Here is a 25,180-nt window from a genome sequence, read left to right on the forward strand (position 1 = left end):
CAAAATTGAGAAATGTCTGTTTGAATGCCAATCTCTTCCTTTTCTAGGATATTTGGTCTCTGGCCAGGGACTACAGATGGATCCAGACAAACTCTCTGCCGTCTTAAATTGGCCACGCCCCTCCGGACTCCGTGCTATCCAACGCTTTTTGGGGTTCGCCAATTATTACAGGCAATTTATTCCACATTTTTCTACCATTGTGGCTCCTATCGTGGCTTTAACCAAGAAAAATGCTGATCCCAAGTCCTGGCCTCCTCAAGCAGAAGACTCCTTTAAACAACTCAAGTCTGCCTTTTCTTCGGCTCCCGTGCTCTCCAGACCTGACCCTTCCAAACCCTTCCTATTGGAGGTTGATGCCTCCTCAGTAGGAGCTGGAGCTGTTCTTCTACAAAAAAATCCTTCCGGGCATGCTGTCACTTGTGGTTTTTTCTCTAGGACCTTCTCTCCAGCGGAGAGGAACTACTCCATCGGGGATCGAGAGCTTCTAGCCATTAAATTAGCACTTGAGGAATGGAGGCATCTGCTGGAGGGATCAAGATTTCCTGTTATTATCTACACCGACCACAAGAACCTCTCCTACCTCCAGTCGGCCCAACGGCTGAATCCTCGCCAGGCCCGGTGGTCTCTGTTCTTTGCCCGATTTAATTTTGAGATTCACTTTCGTCCTGCCGATAAGAACATTAGAGCCGATGCTCTCTCTCGTTCCTCGGATGCCTCAGAAGTTGATCTCCCTCCGCAACACATCATTCCACCTGACTGCCTGATCTCCACTTCTCCTGCCTCCATCAGGCAGACTCCTCCAGGAAAGACCTTTGTTTCTCCACGCCTACGCCTCGGAATCCTCAAATGGGGTCACTCCTCCCATCTCGCAGGTCATGCGGGCATCAAGAAATCTGTGCAACTCATCTCCCGCTTCTATTGGTGGCCGACTCTGGAGACGGATGTTGGGGACTTTGTGCGAGCCTGCACTATCTGTGCCCGGGATAAGACTCCTCGCCAGAAGCCCGCTGGTTTTCTTCATCCTCTGCCTGTCCCCGAACAGCCTTGGTCTCTGATTGGTATGGATTTTATTACTGATTTACCCCCTTCCCGTGGCAACACCGTTATTTGGGTGGTCGTTGATCGATTCTCTAAAATGGCACATTTCATTCCTCTTCCTGGTCTTCCTTCTGCGCCTCAGTTGGCTAAACAATTTTTTGTACACATTTTTCGTCTTCACGGGTTGCCTACGCAGATTGTCTCGGATAGAGGGGTCCAATTCGTGTCTAAATTCTGGAGAGCTCTCTGTAAACAACTCAAGATTAAATTAAATTTTTCCTCTGCATATCATCCCCAGTCCAATGGACAAGTAGAAAGAATTAACCAGATCCTGGGTGATTATTTGCGACATTTTGTTTCCTCCCGCCAGGATGACTGGGCAGATCTCCTTCCATGGGCCGAATTCTCGTATAACTTCAGGGTCTCTGAATCTTCCTCCAAATCCCCATTTTTCGTGGTGTACGGCCGTCACCCTCTTCCCCCCCTCCCTACCCCCTTGCCCTCTGGTCTGCCCGCTGTGGATGAAATTTCTCGTGACCTTTCCATTATATGGAGAGAGACCCAAAATTCTCTCTTACAGGCTTCTTCACGCATGAAGAGGTTCGCGGATAAGAAAAGAAGAGCTCCCCCCGTTTTTTCCCCTGGAGACAAGGTATGGCTCTCCGCTAAATATGTCCGCTTCCGTGTCCCTAGCTACAAGTTGGGACCACGCTATCTTGGTCCTTTCAAAATTTTGTGTCAAATTAATCCTGTCTCTTATAAACTTCTTCTTCCTCCTTCTCTTCGTATCCCTAATGCCTTTCACGTCTCTCTTCTCAAACCACTCATCCTCAACCGTTTTTCTCCCAAATCTGTTCCTCCCACTCCTGTTTCCGGCTCCTCGGACGTCTTCTCGGTCAAGGAGATTTTGGCTGCCAAAAAGGTCAGAGGGAAAAATTTTTTTTTAGTAGACTGGGAGGGTTGTGGTCCTGAAGAGAGATCCTGGGAACCTGAGGACAACATCCTTGACAAAAGTCTGCTCCTCAGGTTCTCAGGCTCCAAGAAGAGGGGGAGACCCAAGGGGGGGGGTACTGTTACGCCGAGCGCTCCGGGTTCCCGCTCCTCCCCGGAGCGCTCGCTTCACCTCCTCCGCTGCAGCGCTCCGGTCACGTCCTCTGACCCGGGGCGCTGCGATCCTGCTGCTAGCCGGGATGCGATTCGCGATGCGGGTAGCGCCCGCTCGCGATGCGCACCCCGGCTCCCCTACCTGACTCGCTCCCCGTCTGTTCTGTCCCGGCGCGCGCGGCCCCGCTCCCTAGGGCGCGCGCGCGCCGGGTCTCTGCGATTTAAAGGGCCACTGCGCCGCTGATTGGCGCAGTGGTTCCAATTAGGGTTATCACCTGTGCACTCCCTATATTACCTCACTTCCCTTGCACTCCCTTGCCGGATCTTGTTGCCTTAGTGCCAGTGAAAGCGTTCCTTGTGTGTCCCTTGCCAGTGTTTCCAGACCTTCTGCCGTTGCCCCTGACTACGATCCTTGCTGCCTGCCCCGACCTTCTGCTACGTCCGACCTTGCTTCTGCCTACTCCCTTGTACCGCGCCTATCTTCAGCAGCCAGAGAGGTGAGCCGTTGCTAGTGGATACGACCTGGTCACTACCGCCGCAGCAAGACCATCCCGCTTTGCGGCGGGCTCTGGTGAAAACCAGTAGTGGCTTAGAACCGGTCCACTAGCACGGTCCACGCCAATCCCTCTCTGGCACAGAGGGTCCACTACCTGCCAGCCGGCATCGTGACACTGCCGCTATAATCCACAGGAAGTTCCCCTCCCCCTGAATTTCCCTATCTGCCCGACCACAGCTTCCTCCGCTGACACCTCTGTCCACTCCAGGAACCATCCAAAGCAGGATAGGTTTTCTATGGGGACCCACTCTAAATAGTTGGCCTTAACGTGGCGAGTGGGCTTGTACTTTTTGATCAAAATGTATACTAACAATCTGTTAGTGTTTGAATTTATGCTGAGAAGCAAGTAGATCAAAATACAAATTGTGGATGTACGGCTTTGTTTCTTTTTCTCTATTTTTGTATAACATTAATTAAACCACACGGTCGATGGCGTACACGTAAATAAATACCAAGTCCAAAACTGTCCCAAAATTTTTTTTGTCACTTCATATACAAGAAAAAAAACTAATAAAAAGTGATCAAAAAGTCCCAACAAAACCAAAAAGGTACTGATAAAAACTACAGATCACCACAAAAAAATAGCCCTCATTCCTCTCTATATATGTGAAAAAAAAACTAAGTTTATAGGGGTCAGAAGAGGACACTTTTAAACAGACTCATTTTGGTGTGTGTAGTTAAAATTTTAGTAAAATAAAAGAAAACTTACATAAATTGGGTATCCTTGTAATTGTATGGACCTATAGAATAAAGATAAGGTGTCATTTTTACCGAAATGTGCAGTGCATAGAAACGAAAGCCCCCAAAAGTTACAAAATTTTTTTTTTTTATTTCATCCCACAAATATTTTTTTTTTTGTTTGGCCACAGATTTTGTTATACAATAAGTGATGTCATTACAAAGTACAATTTGTGACACAATAAAACAAGCCATTATATGGGTCTGAAGGTGCAAAATTGAAAGTGTTATGCTTTTTAGAAGGGGAGGAGGAAAATTGGACTGGTCGTTAAGGCCAAAATGGGCTCTGTCCTTAAGGGGTTAAAAGCTTCTAAGACACAAGTCAATCACTGGGCTTACCCAGTGGTTGACTTGAGTTTTAGAAACACTTAATATCTTATCTTTCTATGTGAAGAATATACTGTATATATGTAATGCACTTTTTACTTTTTAGTCCTGATAGGGGGCTATTACATGCAATCTTGCGATTGCACACACTGTTCAATGTCAAGCTTTGCTCAGCAATTGATCAGTGTTATTGATGCTCTGCTGCTCTAGCCTACCATGGCTGGCTTTAGATTCAGAGGTCCGACCGATCAGACAGCGAGGGGGCAGTTAAGGGCCCTCCCACTGTCCACCCAGCTGGTTGGGAGAGGATGTCCCGATCAGATCCTCTGAGCTACAGGCATTGTAAATTCCCACATTTAGACACCGTGTTCAACTTTGACACAATGTCTAAAGGGTTAATGCTGGGCATAGGTCCCATTGGCGATGCCCAGCATTAACCGTGGGTCCTGTCTGCTGATAGCAAATGGGACCCACGGGAATGATGCATGCTCAGCTCGTGAGCGTGCTTTAAACTGTGGGTGTGGGACCAGGGCGTATAGGTACGCCCTTGGTCCTTCAGTACCAGGACGCAAGGGCATACCGGTACATCTGTTGTCCTGAACAGGTTTATACATCTATCCTGTTTTTCAATTATTATTATTATTATGGTCTGTTCTTTCCCTAGCTAGAATAAGAGTACTTAAGTATAGACAGAGATTATATTTCAACAGTTACCTATTTACTGAATGTTAAGCAGTTTGAGCCACTAAGAAGTTCCACCCCTCTTAAACTTTTTTTAATATGACCAAAATTCATGGACTTGCCATCTGTACAATTTTGGTTATGCTTGGGTGTGGGTGTTTTACATAGCTGTGTGGTTATGTGCAGGCATCTAGCAATCGTGCAAAGGCATTTCTGCTTCTGCAACCAGGGTATTGTTACTAGTTCATGGGTGATGTAGCAGATAGGGGAAGGTAAGAAGAATATTTTCTTCTCTTTATGCTACCAGGCCTTTGTTATATAAGTAGTAGTAGTTATCTCCACATACTCTAGTTACCTACCATATTCCAAAACATATTTTTAATTGTTACAGTAAACTAACCTGTGTACTGAGATACTACTCTGTACCAACATGCAAGAAACCTGAAAGAAACTATCTACAGGATACTTTTCCTTTTGGAGATAGTTTTCTTCCTTATGGAGCAGATTCCATTTGCATACTTATTTTCCCATAGAGAATTGCCTGAACATAAGTCTTTATTCACCACTGTGTCTTATTAATGAGAATCAATATTCTTTTCATGTCTGAAAATAATAATTTAGATTGTGAAGTCCAATTGCTATACAGAAAGAAGAGTAAATTCAACACAGTAGTCCAAAATATGTTTTAAATAAATATTGGACAATACTTCATACACCATCCTTATTGCTGCCAGGGCACATAGTCATTATTTTAGCGAGCAAACTTAGAAACTGACAATGAAATATGAGAGAAATATATTAAAGAGCAATGAGATCTTTCCAATTCATGAAACAGCATGTGCCAATGTCTAAGCTTTCGCCATGCTGTTTAACATTATAGTTGATGCTTGACACTATTACTAGTGCATATATATTCATGTAAACAGACTTAGGGGGAGCACTTAGATTGTAGTGCTTCTGCACTGCTAAATAGATCTCTGAGCTAAGTTGATGTCTGAACTAATTTTGTCATCATAACAATACTTTATAATAATGTAGCTGTCATCGGGAATACGGATTAATGCTTCATTTAATCTCCCAGATGCAGTAGTACAAGATAAACAGTCAAGCACATGTTTATTGTATCAGTGTTTTCCTAATAGCTTTCAAGCCTCTAATAGTTATTTATGCTTGTAGTATATACATATGGCAGCTACTACTGTAGAAATCTGCAAAAACTGGTGGTTTGCACAGCTGTTTCCATAACACACAGAAATCAATGGAGTTATACATCCCCCCCCCCCTTCCTTGCCATTCTCGGTGCAGCCACCTCTCCTTTCAACCCCTGTCTAGATGAAGAGGGCAATGGATGTCTCACCTGGTGGGATGACGTATACTTCACCAATGAGATTGTTATGATATATTCTGTGGAAATGCCATAAATGTCTATAAGTGGAATAGCCCTTAAAATTTCCACTGCACCTCTGCTCTGTTGTCCAGTCATACTTTGGGTACTGAGAGGCACCAGAGCCTCCTGGGCAATACAGTTAGGCTATGTTCCTACACAGTTTTTGAGTCTTATTTTTAGCCAGCATCCACTGTAATACTTTCCAATTAAAAGTAAATTACACTGCCTGAAACACTGTTCAGCCAATCGGCAATGCCTTCTGCCTTCATTCCCAACAGTACCCAGGGCATATGCCCTATTTGCCTCCCCTAACCATGCCACTGCTTATGACCATCGTCACTGACTCATTTGCTCTGAGCAATATAACATACAAATATTTTTAGTATGAATATAATACCTGTTCTCTATGGCCTTGCATCATATCATACTTTCTCGAGTCGATGACTATTTTAAATTAGATGAAAACTGGGAATGTTACCAAATGTGTATTGAAAAATAGATTATCAGGCATCATAGAGAGTGCCATTTCTTTCGATGACCTTTAAATTTCAACTCCTTCAAACTTGCAGTAATATCACCTTCCTTGCACTTTTTCTTTCAATCAACACAATGTAGGCTTTCTAGTAAATGAATCTCAACAACTCAGAAGAAAAGGGGAAAATGTGCTGTATTCTCTAGGTGGGTAATCATGTGGCACTAAGAGTCACAGCGATTTCACACATAAGGCATCCTCAACAATTTTGCTTACAGGTCACAGCATGCATGCACTATAAAGAGACTTCACACCAGTAAAAAGTACTGGGAGTAAGGCAATTCTTTACTTGGCTACTGGAAGAATTATCAAAATATCTGAATGATCTGTGATTCATCAGGAAGAGGAGCAAATGCCAGGGGCAGAAGGCATGGCAAAGTATTTCTTTTCATGCAAGCATAAAGTTATTGCGCTTCTGTCTGTTGAAATTGTGTTGCCTGTGGGCATAACATAACGCTTCATCAGTGGGGCAGCAACGATTTCTTTGTCAACATAATTAACATTTCTACTAAAGTTTCTTCTGTTCAGCTACTGAGGACTGATAATTCCTGATATGCAGAGAATAGGGTAGTGATACAAACTCAATAGAGGATAGTAATAGGTTGTAGATCTTCCGTTTATATCTACCTGCAACAGAATGAACCTTTAGTGTTTTGAAAGTAAATATTTAAAGGAAAACGGTCAACTGTTCACCTGCACTATAATCCGATACACCGGGTTATAGTGCGGGTGAATAGGAGACCGATGGGGGGTCTCGGATTGCTATACCTACCTGCAGTCCGGAACTCCAATCCTCCAAAGGTCCAAAGGTTTTCTGCTAATAGTTAGGCATATTACTGCCCTCATCAGTGCATACCGCATAGTTACATCCAGGTATTGTTCCATGTAGTACCTGTTAAGCTGTCAAGGTGCTCCATACCATCAAAGTCCAAACAATAGTATCAAACGGCTGGTGTTTTACAAAAATACTGATTTTTTTCTGCGTATAGTTAGGCATATTACTGCCCTCATCAGTGCATACCGCATAGGTACATCCAAGTATTATACCATTTTGTACCTGTTAAGCTGTCAAGGTGCTCCATACCATCAAAGTCCAAACAATAGTATTCACCAGCTGGTGTTTTACAAAAATACAGAGTTTTTTCTGCATATAGTTAGGCATATTACTGCCCTCATCAGTGCATACCGCATACGTACATCCAAGTATTGTACCATCTAGTACATGTTAATCTGTCAAGGGCCCACATACTGTGAAAGGACAGCAGTAAGTAATCACCTGCTGCAGTTCTAGACAAATACTGTTTAAAAAATAGTGTAGCGTATTGTAATACCCTCATAAACGCACTAAGTATGTCAGGCAGAGAAGTGTCAGGACGTGCACAGAGGAGTGGCAGAGGCCTAAATACTTCAGGCATAGTTGGCAGCAGACTTGGGGCGAGTGGCAGCAGGAGTCGCAGCAAGAGGCCTGAGCTCCCGTTATCACCCAGCGGTCGTGTCTCCTCCAGCAACTCATCTGCCATCGTCAATTGGTTAACACGCTCATCCACATCATCACAAGTGACATCTGACACTTCCAGTCAACAGTTGGTGCGTTCCTCAGACATAACCCTCAGTTGGCATGGCCCGGGAGCAGTCCCTGTCCTCCGATTGCCTTTGTCCTATGCTGTTCCCTCTCCTAAAGAAGTATCTTATGTTGTGGGTTCAGTTCCACTATTTACTGAGGACGATCTAATAGAGGACAGTCAGCAACTACTGGTCAGCCAAGAAGGGGAGGAGACATGCGCCGCTTGCTCTGCTAGGCGGCCAACTAGTGATGCGGAGAGTGACGTGGGTGGCAGTGTTGCAAGGGTTCAGGGTCCTGAAACAGACACTGTTGGCGAACCTGAGAATGACATCAGTGACATGCACACACCTGTGGATGATGATGAAGCCGATCGCAATTGGGAGCCGGGTGCAGAAGGGGCTTCATCATCATCAGTAGAAGAGAGTTGCAGGTTGCCCTTGAGGCAGCAAGGTGGTAGCATGGTTGGCAGTCAGCGTGGTGGCAGTAGTGGAAATTCAGGATCCAAACGTGCCCGGGGGAGACCACCTGCTTCGCGGCAGATTACCTTTCTGGGAGGTAGTGGAACAGGGGTTCCTGGAGACGGCGCCAGTAGCAGTCAATTAGTGCGGACTGCGGGTGGAAAAATCAGCTACTCGGCTGTGTGGAATTTTTTCATAAGGCATCTCGAGGAGGTTCACGTAGCCACATGCAAGATCAGTCGGCAAAATGTGAAGCGTGGCCAGGGTCCCAATGTCGGCACCACGGCCCTGTGTCAACACATGCTTCGATACCATAAAGCGGCCTGGGAGAACCGTGGCTCCGATGTAGTGGTCCAGCCTGCTGCATCACCCAGTGGCCATCCGCTCCCTCCTTTATCCAGCCAAGGCAAACTGTGTGTCAAACCCTCCTTCTGTCACTCCTGCTTCTCCCGCTTTTAGTCAGCCATTCCGCCAACAATCCATCGGCGAAGCCATGTCCAAGAGACAACAGTATGCGCCCACTCATCCAACGGCGCAGAAATTGAATGTGCTCCTGTCCAAGTTGCTGGTGTTGCAGTCCCTCCCTTTTCAAGTGGTGGACTCTGCACCTTTCAGAGAATTGATGGCTTGTGCAGAGCCGAGGTGGAGAGTCCCAAGCCGTCATTTCTTTGCGAAGAAGGCAGTACCAGCCCTGCATAAGTTTGTAAAAGAGAAGGTGGGCCAGTCCTTGAGCCTGTCGGTGTGTTCAAAAGTGCATGGCAGCGCCGACGTTTGGAGCTACGGGCAGGGACAAAACTTGTCTTTTACGTCCCACTGGGTAAATGGGGTTCCTGCACAGCCACAACAGCAACTTGTACAGGTCACACCGCTTCCTCCTCCACGCTCCCGCTCCCAGTCAGTTGGTCCTGTTACAGTTTGCGACGTCGCCTCCTCATCCTCCACCGTGTTCTTGGCCTCCACTGCACGTCCAAATCTCGGTGGCCCTTCATCGTACCATGTGTGTAGGGCACGGCGTTGTCAAGCTGTTCTTCACATGGTTTGCCTTGGTGAACGGAGTCACACAGGGGAGGAACTGCTAAAGTTCATTCGTAAAGAAATCAGAGTATGGCTTACTCCACGAAATCTGGAAATGGGAAGCATGGTGACCGACAACGGGAAGAACATCGTGTACGCGCTGCAACAAGGAAGTGTGAAACATACGCCCTGCATGGCACACGTGTTGAATCTGGTTGTCAACCACTTCCTCAAGTCTTCACCCATTTGCAAAACATCCTGAAAATGGCAAAGAAACTGTGCATGCACTTCAGCCACTTGTACACCGCCAAGCACACCTTCCTTGAGCTGCAGCGTCAAAACGGTATCCCACAACATAGTCTTACTTGTGACGTTGCCACACATTGGAATTCCACCCTCCATATGTTGGACAGACTATACAAACAAAGAAAAGCCATCACCGATTTCTTGATGATCCAAGCAGATAGGAGTACTCATTTGTGTAACTTCAATGTGAACCAGTGGCAGCTCAAACGTGACACCTGCCATTTTCTGAGGTGCTTTGAGGAAGCCACATTATTTGTGAGTCGCCTGGATTACGCCATGAACGACATAATTCCACTCCTACATTTCCTACAACAAATGATTGAAACCATGGCTGGTCATGGCAATGGAGACGTTGCGCCTACATCTCAAGGCTACATGAGCCCTGTGGGGGCTGAACTGGAGGAGGAGGATGATGAGGGGAAGAGCGGAGCACACTTTAGGTTGGATGAGATGGCCGGTGTTTCTAGTCATCAGACAGGAGAGGAGGAGCAGGAGCAGTCAGAGGAGCTGGAGGGTTATGAGGAAGTTGAGACAGAGATCCCAGACACACCGTGGCAGTATGCAGCGGAGATGGAGGCAGGTAGTCCCTCCGAGTCACTGGCGCAAATGGCCAGATGCATGCTCAGTTGCTTGCGTAGTGACCCCCGAATTGTCAAAATTCGTCAGCGGGATTTTTTACACCCACTGAGAGGGAGGACAAACTGACCTACTACAGAGAGATTCTACGTAGTCAGTTGGCTGATGCCTATCGTCCACATGGTCCATCCACTCGCAGGTCTGACTCGGGGGGCCCTCTGTGCTCACCCTCCACTGCCATGGCTGCTGGGGAGGGGAGGGGTGGCGGGAGCAGTACCTGCTCAATCAGCAGCAGCCTGAGTCTACAGTCACTGATGAGTAGCTTTTTTCACCCGCATAGTGAAGCAACTCATCAGCAGCATGTAGACATGGAGCAGGACCTGAACCAGCAGGTGGTGGCATACCTTGACATGGCCATGCCAACAACCATTGAAAATCCGCTGGACTTCTGGGAAGCCAAACTTGATTTATGGCCACATCTAGCAGAGTTTGGCCATAGTCACCCCAAGACAAACTCGTCTGTCCACTAAAAATGTGGAGAGACTGACGTGTGTCAAGATGAATCAGGGATGGATCAGCCAGGATTTCCAGCCACCAATGCCAGATGCCTCAGAGTAGATTGACCACCAAGCTGCTACACCAACATTTCCCAATTATGGTTGGTTATGAAACCCTCTTGGGTTATCAATTAGGGTTATAAAACCCTCTTTGGTACTGTGATTGCCTGCTCCTGGCTCATCCTGTGTCTTTCAGGAACTACTTGCCTCACTGATGCTTCTGGCCTTGGGCCTTTAATTTTTGGATGTTTAGCAGTAGCTAAATATATGCTTAATGCAAATGTCAACATTGATCTTTAAATGTAAGGGGTTATGAAACCCTCTTGCGTACTGCGAATGCCTGCTCCTGACTCATTCGGTGTCTTTCAGGAACTACTTGCCTTCCTGATGCCTCAGGCCTTGGGCCTTCAATTTTTGGATGTTTAGCAGTAGCTAAATACTTGCTTAATGCAAATTTCAACATTGATCTTTAAATGTAAGGGGATGATTATGAAACCCTCTTAGGTACTGCGAATGACTGCTCCTGATTCATTCTGTGTCTTTCGGGAACTACTTGCCTCCCTGATGCCTCAGGCCTTGGGCCTGCAATTTTTGGATGCTTAGCAGTAGCTAAATACATGCTTAATGCAAATTTCAATATTGATCTTTAAATGTAAGGGGTTGGTTATGAAACCCTCTTGGGTACTGTGAATGACTGCTCCTGACTCATTTTGTGTCTTTCAGGAACTACTTGCCTCCCTGATGCCTCAGGCCTTGGGCCTTCAATTTTTGGAAGTTTAGCAGTAGCTAATACATGCTTAATGCAAATTTCAACAATGATCTTTAAATTCTCGGCGCTCTGCTAGGGCCTTCTCCTACCCCGCCGGGGCCGATCCGAGGACCTCACTAAACCATCCAATCCGTAGTAGAGACATGCGGTGTGTACAAAGGGCAGGGACTTAATGAACCCGAACTTATGACTGGCGCTTAGTTGTGATTCTTCTTTCCTGGCAAATAATTGCAATCCCTGATCCCTATCGCGAACAGGGTTCAGTTGGTTACCCGCACCTGTCGGTGAAAGATAGACACACGCTGGTCCGTTCAGTGTAGCGCGCGTGCAGCCCCGGACATCTGAGGGCATAACACACCTGTTATTGCTCGATCTCGCGAGTGATCATGCAATGTAAGGGGTTATTAAAGCCTCTTGGGTACTGCTGATGCCTACTCCTGACTGCTCCTGTGTCTTTCAGGAACTACTTGACTTCATGATGCTTCTGGGCTTGTGCCTTTAATTTTAGGATTTTTGAAATACATACAATTTAAATTTCAATATTTATGGTGCAATGTATGGGGTTATTAAACACTCTTGGGTAGTTTTTTTTTCTTCAAATTTTCTGATAATTATCACAGTAATAAACTTGAATTTTCCACAATAATAACCATTACACCATTGAACAATTGTTGCGTGTGATTTTTTAAGTAACATTTTCAAAAAAAATATGCAGAGGGATGAACTCTGCTTCTTTATTTCATAAAAAATTATTTTATAGAAGAATGTCTTTCGGTGGTCCACCGCCCTGCATTATAGAGTCTTCTGGACTCTTGGATATGCGCTTGTTCTTAAACAAAGGTACAAAAACCAAAAATGACCGGTCAGGGCTATGGAGACGTTGCACCTACATCTTACGGCCACATGAGCCCTGTGGGTGCTTGTGAGATTAGGTCCTGTGTACCCACACGGCGGGGTCCGGGACACAAATTTTGATTTAAATTTCAAATAAAAAAATCACACATTTCAATGGTCTCCTCATGCTGCAGCCAACCCCAGGCTGCGTTATTCTGGTAATATATAGAGAGCACTCGCTGTCCTAAATTTTCGTTAAAATTTTTCGGCAAATTTTTTTGTATTTTTTATTAGGAATTGTGAAGCTTTGGTGCGTACTCCTGCATCAACCAACTCCAGTCTGTGTCATTCAGGCAATATATGGTTTACTGATGGCGCTGCTGGGCCTGGGTCTGGGAATTTCACATTTTCTCATAGGTAGCACCCCCTATCCAAAAGTCTTCTTCATAAATTTCTACAATTGTTGTGATTTTTTTGGAAGGATTGTGAAGCCCTAGTGTGTACTTATGCATCAGCCAACCCCAGGCTGTGTTATTCAGGATATATATAGGTAGCACCCGCTGTCCTAAATATTCTTTTTTTTTTTTTTTTAAATGGTCGTTTTTTCTGAAGCCCTGGTGTGTACTCAATGCTGCTTCCTGCTACACTCTGTCAGCCCGTTGCTCCTGCGACAGTGTGCCACTTCGCCTCCACATCCTCCACTGTGTCTTAAGCCTCCACTGCCCGGACAACTCTCAGTGGCCCTTCAGCATACCATGTGTTCAGGTCATGGCGGTGTCACGCTGTTCTTCACATGGTTTGCCTTGGCGAGAAGTCTTGGAAACAATGGCCGGTCAGGGCAATGGAGACGTTGCGCCTAAATCTCACGGCCACATGAGCCCTGTGGGGGCTTGTTGGATTTGGTCCTTCGTACCCACACACTGGGGTCCGGGATATGCAAAGGTTGTTTTAAATTTCAAATCAAAAAATGATGGCGCTGCTGGGCCTGGGTCTGGGAATTTCAAATTTTCTCATGGGTAGCACCCGCTATCCAAAATCTTTTTCAAAAATTTTATAAAATGGTGGTGTTTTTTGGGGGGGATTGTGAAGCCCTGGTGTGAACTCGTGCATCAGCCAACTCCAGGCTGTGTCATTCAGGCAATATATGGGTTACTGATGCCGCTGTGGGGCCTGGGTCTGGTAGTTTCAAATTTTCTCATGGGTAGCACCCGCTATGCAAAATCTTTTTCAAAAATTTCTAAAATTGTGGTGTTTTTTGGGAGGGATTTTGAAGCCCTGGTGTGAACTCGTGCATCAGCCAATTCCAGGCTGTGTCATTCAGGCAATATATGGGTTACTGATGCCGCTGTGGGGCCTGGGTCTGGTAATTTCAAATTTTCTCATAGATAGCACCCGCTATCCAAAATCTTTTTAAAAAATGTCTTAAATTGTGGTGTTTTTTTGGGGGGGGGGGAATTGTAATGCCCTGCTGTGTACTCATGAATCAGAAAACTCCAGGCTGTGTCATTCAGGCAATATATGCTTTACTGATGTTGCTGTGGGGGCTTGTAGGATTTGGTCCTTTGTACCCACACGATGGGGTCCGGGACACTCAAAGTTTGTTTTAATTTTCAAATAAAAAAATGATGGCGCTGCTGGGCCTGGGTCTCGTAATTTCAAATTTTCTCATAGGTAGCACTCGCTATCCAAAATCTTTTTCAAAAATTTCTAAACTTGTGGTGTTTTTTTGGGGGGATTGTGAAGCCCTGGTGTGTACTCGTGCATCAGCCAACTCCAGGCTGTGTCATTCATGCAATATATGGGTTACAGATGCCGCTGTTGGGCCTGGGTCTGGGAATTTCTAATTTTCTCATAGGTAGCACCCGCTATCCAAAATCTTTGGTTTAAATTTCTTAATTCATCTTTTAATCTTAGGGATTGTGAAGGCCTAGTGCCTACTCATGCTGCTGGCAACTCCGGGCTGTGCCATTCATCCACTATATGGTCTCCTCATGCTGCCAACACCTCCATGCTGTGTCATTCAGCCACTATATGGTCTCCTCGTGCTGACAACATGTCCATGCTGTGTCATTCAGCCACTATATGGTGTCCTTATGCTGCCAACACCTCCACGCTGTGCCATTCAGCCACTATATGGTCTCCTCATGCTGCCAACACCTCCACGCTGTGTCATTCAGCCACTATAACGTGTCCTCATGCTTCAGCCTCATCCAAACTGTGTTATTCAGCCACTATATGGTGTCCTCATGCTGCCAACACCTCCACGCTGTACCATTCAACCACTATATGGTCTCCTCATGCTGCCAACACCTCCACGCTGTGTCATTCATCCACTATATGGTGTCCTCATGCTTCAGCCTCATCCAAGCTGTATCATTCAGCCACTATATGGTGTCCTCATGCTGCCAACACCTCCACACTGTGCCATTCAGCCATTATATGTTGTCCTCATGCTGCCAACACCTCCACGCTGTGCCATTCAGCCACTATATGGTCTCCTCATGCTGCCAACACCTCCACGCTGTGTCATTCAGCCACTATATGATGTCCTCATGCTTCAGCCTCATCCAAGCTGTGTCATGCTGCCAACACCTCCTTGCTGTGCAATTCAGCCATTATATGGTCTCCTCATGCTGCCAACACCTCCACGATGTGTCATTCAGTCACTATATGATCTCCTGACACTGATGCCACCACCAGGCTCTGTCATTGTGCTGCTGTGCGGCAGTGATTCTAAGAGCGATGCCGGTAATCTTCATTTTATTCTGAATAACAATATTATTTCACTAACCCAGCACACTCCATATGCGTTTTAGAACACAGCAAAGTGTTCTATACCCCTATAGAGGCTGTATGTAGGCTAGAAATAGCCTTTTTTAATATAGATTCACCGCAAAAAAATTCGGATCGAATCTAACTTTATCGGAAAATTTGGTGAATCGGCCGAATCGAATTTTTGAAAAGTTCGCTCATCTCTATTAATGATCCCCTACAGCGGACGAAGTAAACGTAAAAAAAAAAAAAAATAAATAAAATTTCACATTTTTGTCACATCAAACTGCAATTTTTTTTATAAAAAGCAATCAAAAAGTCACATATACGCAAAAGTGGTACCATAACAAACTAAAGATCATTGTAAAAAAAAAAAATAGCCCTCACACATCCCTGAATATGGAAAAATAAGAAAGTTAGAGGTGGTCAAAATAGGGCAATTTTAAACATACTGATTTTGTAAAAAAAAGTTTGAGATTTTTTAAAAGCAGTACAATAATAGAAATGTATGTAACCATGTGTATCATTTTATTTGTTCTGTATTTTTTTACCGTAAAGTGTACAGCACGAAAACAAACTCCCCCCCAAATTTGCAAAATTATGATATTCGTTTACATTTCCTTACACAAAATTTGTTTACCATACATTTTTGGGTAAAATGAGTGATGCCATTATAAAGTACACACAAAAAACAAGCCCTCATATGGGTCTGGTAATGGAAATATAAAAGAGTTATGAATTTTAGGCGAGGAGAAAAAAACAAAAACGCAAAAATAAAACTGTCTGTGTCCTTAACCCCTTAAGGACCCAGCCAATTTTCACTGTAGGACACGGCAATTTTTTGCACATCTGACCACTGTCACTTTAAACATTAATAACTCTGGGATGCTTTTACCTTTAATTCTGATTCCGAGACTGTTTGTTTTTTCGTGACATATTCTACTTTATGTTAGTGGTAAAAATGTTGTTGATAATTGCATCATTTCTTGGGGAAAAATTACAAAATGAAATTTTTGAAAAATTTAGCATTTTTTTCACTTTGAAGCTCTCTGCTTATAAGGAAAAGCAATATTCCAAATACATTATATATTGATTCACATATACAATATGTCTACTTTATGTTTCCATCATAAAGTTGACATGTTTGTACTTTTGGAAGACATCAGAGGGCTTCAAAGTATAGCAGCAATTTTCCAATTTTTCTCAAAATTTTCAAAATCAAAATTTTTCAGGGACCACTTCTGTTTTAAAGCAGATTTGAAGGGCTTTCATATTAGAAATACCCCATAAATGACCCCATTATAAAAACTGCACCCCTCAAAGTATTCAAAATAACATTCAAAAGGTTTGTTGACCCTTTAGGTGTTTCACAGGAATAGCAGCAAATTGAAGGAGAAAATTCAAAATCTTCATTTTTTACACTCGCATGTTCTTGTAGACCCAGTTATTGAATTTTTACAAGGAGTGAAAGGAGAGAAATCTTCCTAAAATGTGTAACCCAGTTTCTCTCGAGTAAGAAAATACCTCATATGTGTATGTCAAATGTTCGGCGGGCGCAGTAGAGGGCTCAGAAGGGAAGGAGCGACAGTGGGATTTTGGAGAGTGAGTTTTTCTGAAATGGTTTTTGGGGCATGTCGCATTTCGGAAGCCCCTATGGTGCCAGAACAGCAAAAAAAAAAAAAAAAAAGACATGGCATACTATTTTGGAAACTACACCCCTCAAGGCACGTAACAAGGGGTCCAGTGAGCATTAACACCCCACAGGTGTTTGACGACTTTTCGTTAAAGTTGGATGTGAAAATGATTTATTAACTTTTTTTTACAAAAATGCTAGTTTTCCCTCAAATTTTACATTTTTACAAGTAATAATAGGACAAAATGACCCCCAAAATTTGTAACCCCATTTCTTCTGAGTATGGAAATATCCCATGCGTGGACATCAAGTGCACTGCGGGTTCACTACAATGCTCAGAAGAGAAGGAGCGCCATTGAGCTTTTGGGGAAAAAAATTGTTTGGAATGGGGCCATGTGCGTTTACAAAGCCCCCCGTGGTGCCAGAACAGTGGACCCCCCATATGTGACCCTATTTTGGAAACTACACCCCTCACAGAATTTAATAAGGGGTGCAGTGAGTATTTACACCCCACTGGCGTTTGACAGATCTTTGGAACAGTGGGCTGTGCAAATGGAAAAAAATGTTTTTTCATTTTCACGGACCACTGTTCCAAAAATCTGCCAGACCCCTGTGGGGAGTAAATGCTTACTGTACCCCTTATTACATTACATGAGGGGTGTAGTTTCCAAAATGGGGTCACATGTGGGTATTTATTTTTTTGCGTTTATGTCAGAACCGCTGTAAAATCGGCCACCCCTGTGCAAATCACCAATTTAGGCCTCAAATGTACATAGTGCGCTCTGATTCCTGAGCCTTGTTGTGCGCCCACAGAGCATTTCACGCCCACATATGGGGTATTTCCGTACTCAGGAGAAATTGCGTTACAAATTTTGGGGGTCTTTTTTTCCTTTTAACGCTTGTGAAAATAAAAAGTATGGGGCAACACCAGCATATTGGTGTAATTTTTTTTATTTTTTTACACCCCAACTTTTCCTTTTCATAAGGAGTAAAAGGAGAAAAATCCCCCCAAAATTTGTAGTGCAATTTCTCCCGAGTACGGAGATACCCCATATGTGGCCCTAAACTGTTTCCTTGAAATACGACAGGGCACCGAAGTGAGAGAGCTCCATGCGCATTTGAGGACTAAATTAGGGATCGCATAGGGGTGGACATAGGGGTATTCTATGCCAGTAATTCCCAAACAGGGTGCCTCCAGCTGTTGCTAAATTCCCAGCATGCCTGGACAGTCAGTGGCTGTCCGGAAATGCTGGGAGTTGTTGTTTTGCAACAGCTGGATGCTCTGTTTTGGATACACTGCCATACAATACGTTTTTCATTTTTATTGGGGGGACAGTATAAGGGGGTGTATATGTAGTGTTTTACTCTTTATTATGTGTTAGTGTAGTGTTTTTAGGGTACATTCACACTGGCGTGTTACGGTGAGTGTCCCGCTAGGAGTTTGCGCTGCGGTGAAAAATTTGCCGCAGCCCAAACTTGAAGCAGGAAACTTACTGTAAGCCTGCCCGTGCCAATGTACCCTGTACGTTCACATGGGGGAGCAAACCTCCAGCTGTTTCAAAACTACAACTCCCAGCATGTACTGACAATCCGTGCATGCTGGGAGTTGTACTTTTGCAACAGCTGGAGACACACTGGTTGGAAAACCTTCAGTTAGGTTCTGTTACCTAACTCAGTATTTTCCAACCAGAGTGCCTCCAGCTGTTGCAAAACTACAACTCCAAGCATGTACTGATCGCTGAAGGGAGATGTAGTTATGCAATAGCTGGAGGTACGCAACTACAACTCCCAGCATGCCGAGACAGCTGTTTGCTGTTTGGACATGCTGGGATTTGCAGTTTTGCAACATCTGGAGGGCTACAGCTTTAGAGAACACTGCAAGGTGATCTCCAAACTGCGGTCCTCCAGCTGTTACAAAACTACAAATTCCAGCATGCCCTGACAACAAACAGTTGTTTGGGCATGCTAGGAGTTGTAATTTTGCAAGATCTGGAGGGCTACAGTTTAGGGACCACTATATAGTGGTCTCAAACTGTAGCCCTCCAGCTGTTGCAAAACTACAACTCCCAGCATGCCCAAATAGCTGTCTGGGCATGCTGGGTGTTGTAGTTTTGCAACATCTGGAGGGCTACAGTTAGAGACCACTGTATAATGGTCTCAAACTGTACCCTCCAGATGTTGCTAGGCATCTTACCGGCCTTTGTTGGATCCAGCCGCACATCATCGCCGCCCGACGATCTCCGTCGCCCGCACGGATCGGTAAGTGGATCTTCGGCGCCGGTCCCCGTCATTTCCCCGTCCTGCCCCGCCTATTGTGGGTGGGCAGGACGGGGAAAACAAAAGTTAACCCCCCCCCCCCCCGCCCCCAATCTGCTATTGGTGGTCACGTCTAGACTACCAATAGCAGGGATAGGAGGGGTGGCACCCCTGCCACCTCACTCCTATGCCTTCAGGGGGATTGTGGGTGTCTTAGACAACCGCAATCCCCCTTATATTCCGGGTCACCGGGTCACTATAGACCCGCAATGACCCGGAATTGCGCAAATCGCAAGTGTGAATTCACTTGCGATTTGCCGCGATCGCCGACATGGGGGGGGGTCTGATAACCCCCCTGGGCGTTTGCACGGGATGCCTGCTGAATGATTTCAGCAGGCATCCCAGTACAATCCCCGCCCGGTGCGCGGCGGGGGCCAGAATTCTCCTTGACGTACGCGTACATCATGGGTCCTTAAGTACCAGGGTGTCATGACGTACGCGTAAGTCAAGGGTCCTTAAGGGGTTAAGGTGAAAATGGGCTAAGTCCTTAAGGGGTTAATATAGAAATTTTACAGAAGTGGGATTTTGTGTTGGGGGATACATTAAGTCAGCTGGCCCCACCAAGTTCAGCAGACATATTAAATGCATTTTTATTGAGGTCTTTAGGTCATGTTCCCACACAGTATTTTGGTCATTTTCTGGAACTGTAAGACTGTGTTTTTTCAGGCATATCACATTTGTACAAATGCCCCTGCAAAGTGGCAGCCACAATTTTAAACCTTTATGTCCTCTATGTAAGTTGTAGCGAAACATGTTGAGGGGGGCAGAGTGGAGTTTTTGACAAGTCTAGCACTGTTGTTCCTAGCAATCTAGTGAGTGTGACCTGCAGGCACACGGGATTGCTTTAACATAAATATATCACCACTAGCAGAGACATCTGTGCAAGCAAATCAGCTTACCAAAATAACCCAAAAAAAAAAAAAAAAAAAAGGAAACAGTGCTATTTGTTTTTAAATAGTGTGTAGAAACAAATAAAGTATTGAATTTTAACAAGTTAAGTAGTATATGGGAAATAAGGGTTATTTTTGGATTCCCAAAAGGGAATCTATAGGGAATTAAATAAACAAATGTTACCCTCCATATACTGGTCTATACCAGTTATGGTGAATAGCCTTACATAAAGCACATTAAAGGGGTTATCCACCATATGATGATTTTAGTACATTCCTGGCAGGCAGTAATGGACATGCTTAGGAAGGATCCTCGCTTGTCTTGGAGCTAAATGGCTATGTTGTGAGATTACCATAACACTGTGGCTAGCTTTTTGTGAACCGGTATTTCCTGTTTGATTTTTTTTTTTTAACTTCAAAATCCCATAATTCCAATTTCCTCCCTCCCACACATCAGCCATCCCACCCATTGAAACATAAATGAGCTGCATCCATTCAAAAGACCTGTGGTTTTCAATCAGGGTGCCTACAACTGTTGCATTAGTTGCAGATTGATCTCTCTCCCACCAAGCGTTTGCACATATAATATAAGCTATCTGATTGGGATTGATTGCTATGGGCGACTTTTCCTCTCCACAGGTTTTCATAAATTGCCCCCGCTGTGTGAACATAGCCTCAGCCTCTGTTCACACACTGATTTTTGGCTATTTTTCTAGCTGTAATAAAGCTGTGTTGGTAAAAAGCAATTTCATACAAATTAATTTAAAAAATCTGCAAAATTGTTAATGTTCTTCGGCTGATTGTTTACTTTTAAATAATGTAAAAACTTACACTATCACTATATCCTTACATTTATAACGTATATTTATGGATTCTTGTTTGTGTAAGTGTCATTTATTAAAAATTATTTTTTTTATTCTCACGTCTCCCTGCCATTGTTAAATACTGTCAAGCTGGCCGTTGTCACTTATATCCAGCGATTTGGCTGAGTGACAGATCACAACTGATGTAACAATTCTGTCAACTCTGTCTATAGGTCTGGCACCAAGTTATTTCTACAGGCCAGATGGAGGAATGCAGCAAGATGTGTTCCTATGTTCAGCATGTCGGCCTCAATCACTCTGTACAAAGTTAGTTTACTGACTGCATACAGGGCAATGTATGATGTGTTTATTTTAGTTCAGTCAATCTAAGTAACCTTGAATAATAAGTCGACAGTTGCTGATTGTTGTATTGTATTGTTTAATCGGCTTTGCATGGATCAGTAATGTTACACAATTGTGAAATCACAAACTAAAACTGGATTGCCAACTCACTTCTGTAGCTCTATATTGTACTGGTGGGTACGAGATAACCAGCAGGGTCAGACACTTAGAACTTGTAAGCAGGTTTTGGTGTATAAACTGAGGCCATGGTTGCATAAAGAGTCTGACCCTAAATCCAGGCATATCCTTGTTTTGACTCGTCCATCGCCAAGATATCACCATTTGAAATTGACGTACAATTTGTCTTAAAAGCCCAGAGGGCACTCGCATGGAAACATAAAATGTGTCGGCAGATAAGAACCATTTGGCCCATCTTGTCTGCCCAATAATCTGAATATTACAAATAGTCCCTGGCCCTATCTTATATGAAGGATAGCCTTATGCTTATCCCATGCATGCTTAAACTCCTTCACTGTATTTGCAGCAACCACTTCTGCAGGAAGGCTATTCCAAGCATCCACTGCTCTCTCAGTAAAATAATACTTCCTGATATTACTTTTAAACCTTTGTCCCTCTAATTTAAAACAACGTCCTCTTGTGGTAGATTTTCTTCTTTGAAATATGCTCTCCTCCTTTACCGTGTTGATTCACTTTATGTATTTAAAAGTCTCTATCACATCACTTCTGTCTCTTCTTTCTTCCAAGCTATACATGTTAAGGTCCTTTAACCTTTTAAAGTGGTACTCTGGTGCCACAGTGTTCCGAACATTTTGTGAAGAACGCTCGGAGCCAGAGGCCATGATCATGAAGTCACGGCAACGCCACTTGTGATCTGACGCAACACCCCCTACATTCATGTGTATAGATATGAATGGAGGGGGCACCAAGCCCTCCTATAGACATCAAGATCATTTCCACAGAAATCAGGCATTTGTTTAGAACGCCAGGTGCTGCAGGAGATCAGGGGGCGCCAGCATCAGGACCCCCGCAATCAGACATCTTATCCCCTATCATTTGGATAAGGGATAAAATGTCTAGCAATGGAGTAACCCTTTAAAGCTCAATAGAATATCAATTCAAAGAGTGATATCTTGGTGCTGGAGGGGTCAAATATAAGAACACAAATATGTCTAGATTCAGGGTCAGAATCACTATACAGCGATAGTGTATACACCAATAATCTAGACAGGTTCAATTTAAATAACATAAATTAGGCTATAAATTTGCCTGAATTTTGACCAATACTAAAGTTAGATAGGTTAAAGGGGTTGTGTGCTGACCTGCCTTTTGGAGCTCCGCTCACAGCGTCCGGAAGTTCGTTACTCCGAACGCTGTGTGCGGGCTTCCGTGTTCGCGACCGCCCCCTCGTGACGTCATGCCCGCCCCCTCAACGAAAGTCTATGGGAAGGGGGCGCAACCGTTGTCATGAGGGGGCGGCCACAAACACGGAAGCCCGCACACAGCGTTCGGAGTAATGAACTTCCGGACGCTGCGAGCGGAGCTCCGAAAGGCAGGGCAGCACACCACCCCTTTAATCAGAAAAATGCTAACTATGTACACTGTGCTACCTACTGGACAGACATACAACATTTGCCAGCAAAGAGTATTATCACTTACTTATTTCATCCCAGTTGACAGAGACACATGCAATCCCAACAGGTACAAATTACAAGTCCATGTATACAAGCACTTCACGTGTCGCCATACAGATCTATAATATGGTCTTGTGTATGAAGTCTACATATTTTAACTGGATGTCAGATAAACTGTAATTGTTCTTTGCATAAGGATGTCAGCTTGAAAAAGAAGCTTCAATGCATTCTTTTTCCAGGGCACATGTGTATTTCCATTGTGTTTATAGACTTGATTGACTAAACAAACCTCATTGTTTATTTCTAATTAGAATCAGACACTTTCCTTGTTAGCTGCTCTGTCACACTTTCCCAGAAAAATCAGATCTGAAAACTTGAGGCATTACATGGATGGAAACAGTGATCCAATGAATCATAGAATCATGAAAGAAATGTCAAACCATACACACACACACACACACACACGTATATATATATATATATATATATATATATATATATATATATATATATATATATTATTTTTTTTTTTTTTACGTTTTCATGTTTCAAGACAGACATTCATACAAATCATTGAATTCCAGTACTGGTAAAAATAAGTAATTGATCAATTATTTAGTAATTTGACTCTTACAACTTTTTCCAACCAGAATCCAAGCCAAGTTTAATGTTTAACCCCTTAAGGACACACAGGGTTTTTCCACTTTCGTTTTTTCTTCATCACCTTCTAAAAATCATAATGCTTTCACTTTTGCACATACACAAAAAATTCAAACATCACACTTTTTGCACATACAGACCCATATGAAGGCTTTTTTTTGTGCCACCAATTGTACTTTATAATGACATCAATTGTTTTACCACAATATTTACGGCAAAACCAGAAAAAATATATTTGTGAGACAAAATTGGAAAAAAAAATGCCATGGGGGCTTCCGATTCTATGCAGTGCACTTTTTGGCAAAAATGACACTAGATCTTTATTCTGTAGGTCCATACCGTTGCAAGGATACCTAATTTATATACGTTTTATTTTATTTTACTACTTAAAAAGAATTAGAACTACATGCACCAAAATTAGTATGTGTAAAATTGTCATCTTCTGACCCCTATAAGTTTTGTATTTTTCCATATACAGGGGTGTATGAGGGCTCATTTTGAATTTTTCATCAGTGCCAAATTTGTTTTGATGGGACTTTATGATAATTTTTTATACATTTTTTTAGGGTATATAAAGTGATCAAAATTACGCAATTTTGAACTTTTGGATTTTTTTTATGTGTACACCATTGACTAAGCAGTTTAATTAACACTTATAGTTCGGATATTTACGTACTTGGTGATACCTCAATGGAATTTGGGAAAAGGTGGGTTATTCAAACGTTTAATATGGAAGGGGTTAATGGGTGTATTTTTTGTAACTTTTTATGTTTTTTTTTACACTTTTAGTCCCCATAGGGGACTTTTAGGAGGACCAGTAGATTCCTCATACATATCAATGTGGTTCCATAGAACCACATTGATCTGTGTGCTCTGCACTTGACTGATAAAGCCTGGTTCAGCCAGGCTCTATCAATCTCAGAGCCAGGACCTGGATAGAAGCAGAGGTCGGCCCTCCAGCTACATCAGCAGTGGATTGCCCACTCAATATCGCTGCATGGGGGAGATCCACCCCACTGGACCACCAGGGACGGTTTAAATGTCCCTTTAGATGCCACTGTCAACTTTGACAGCGGCGATCTAAAGGGTTAATAGCCAGCCGCGACATGTTGGCTATTAATGGTGACCCTCAGCAAGAGAAAACAGCTTGCCGTTGTAGGACGAGCTGGCTCGTCCTTAGATGGCAACCGGTTATTCTGTATTTATATGTGCTGGCAAAACAACACAAAACCAGCGCATGTAAACATACACAAGTAAAACATGGCTATGGTTTTAAGGGTGTTTTGACATAGAGTGTAATTTACTATTTAACCCCGCAAGGATGTAAGGACACAGCCCATTATGGCCTTAAGGACCAGGCCAGTTTCCAATTTTGAGTTTATTTTTTTCCTTCTCTCTTTTCAAAATCCATAACTAAAGATTTTTTCACCTACAGACCCATGTGAGGGCTTGTTTTTTTTTGCGAGACCAATTGTACTTTGTAATGACCTCTTTCATTTTACCATGTACCATGAAACCAAAACATTATATTTGTGTGTGGAAATTTATAACAAAACTGCAATTTTTTGACCCCTATAACTATTTTATTTTTCCCTATACGGGGATGTATTCTTTTTTTTTTGCACTGTGATCTGTTTTTATTGGTACCATTTTTGCTTTTAATGGACTTTT

The sequence above is a fragment of the Hyla sarda genome, chromosome 4 (genome assembly GCF_029499605.1).
Source record: "Hyla sarda isolate aHylSar1 chromosome 4, aHylSar1.hap1, whole genome shotgun sequence".
Classification (NCBI taxonomy): Eukaryota; Metazoa; Chordata; class Amphibia; order Anura; family Hylidae; genus Hyla; species Hyla sarda.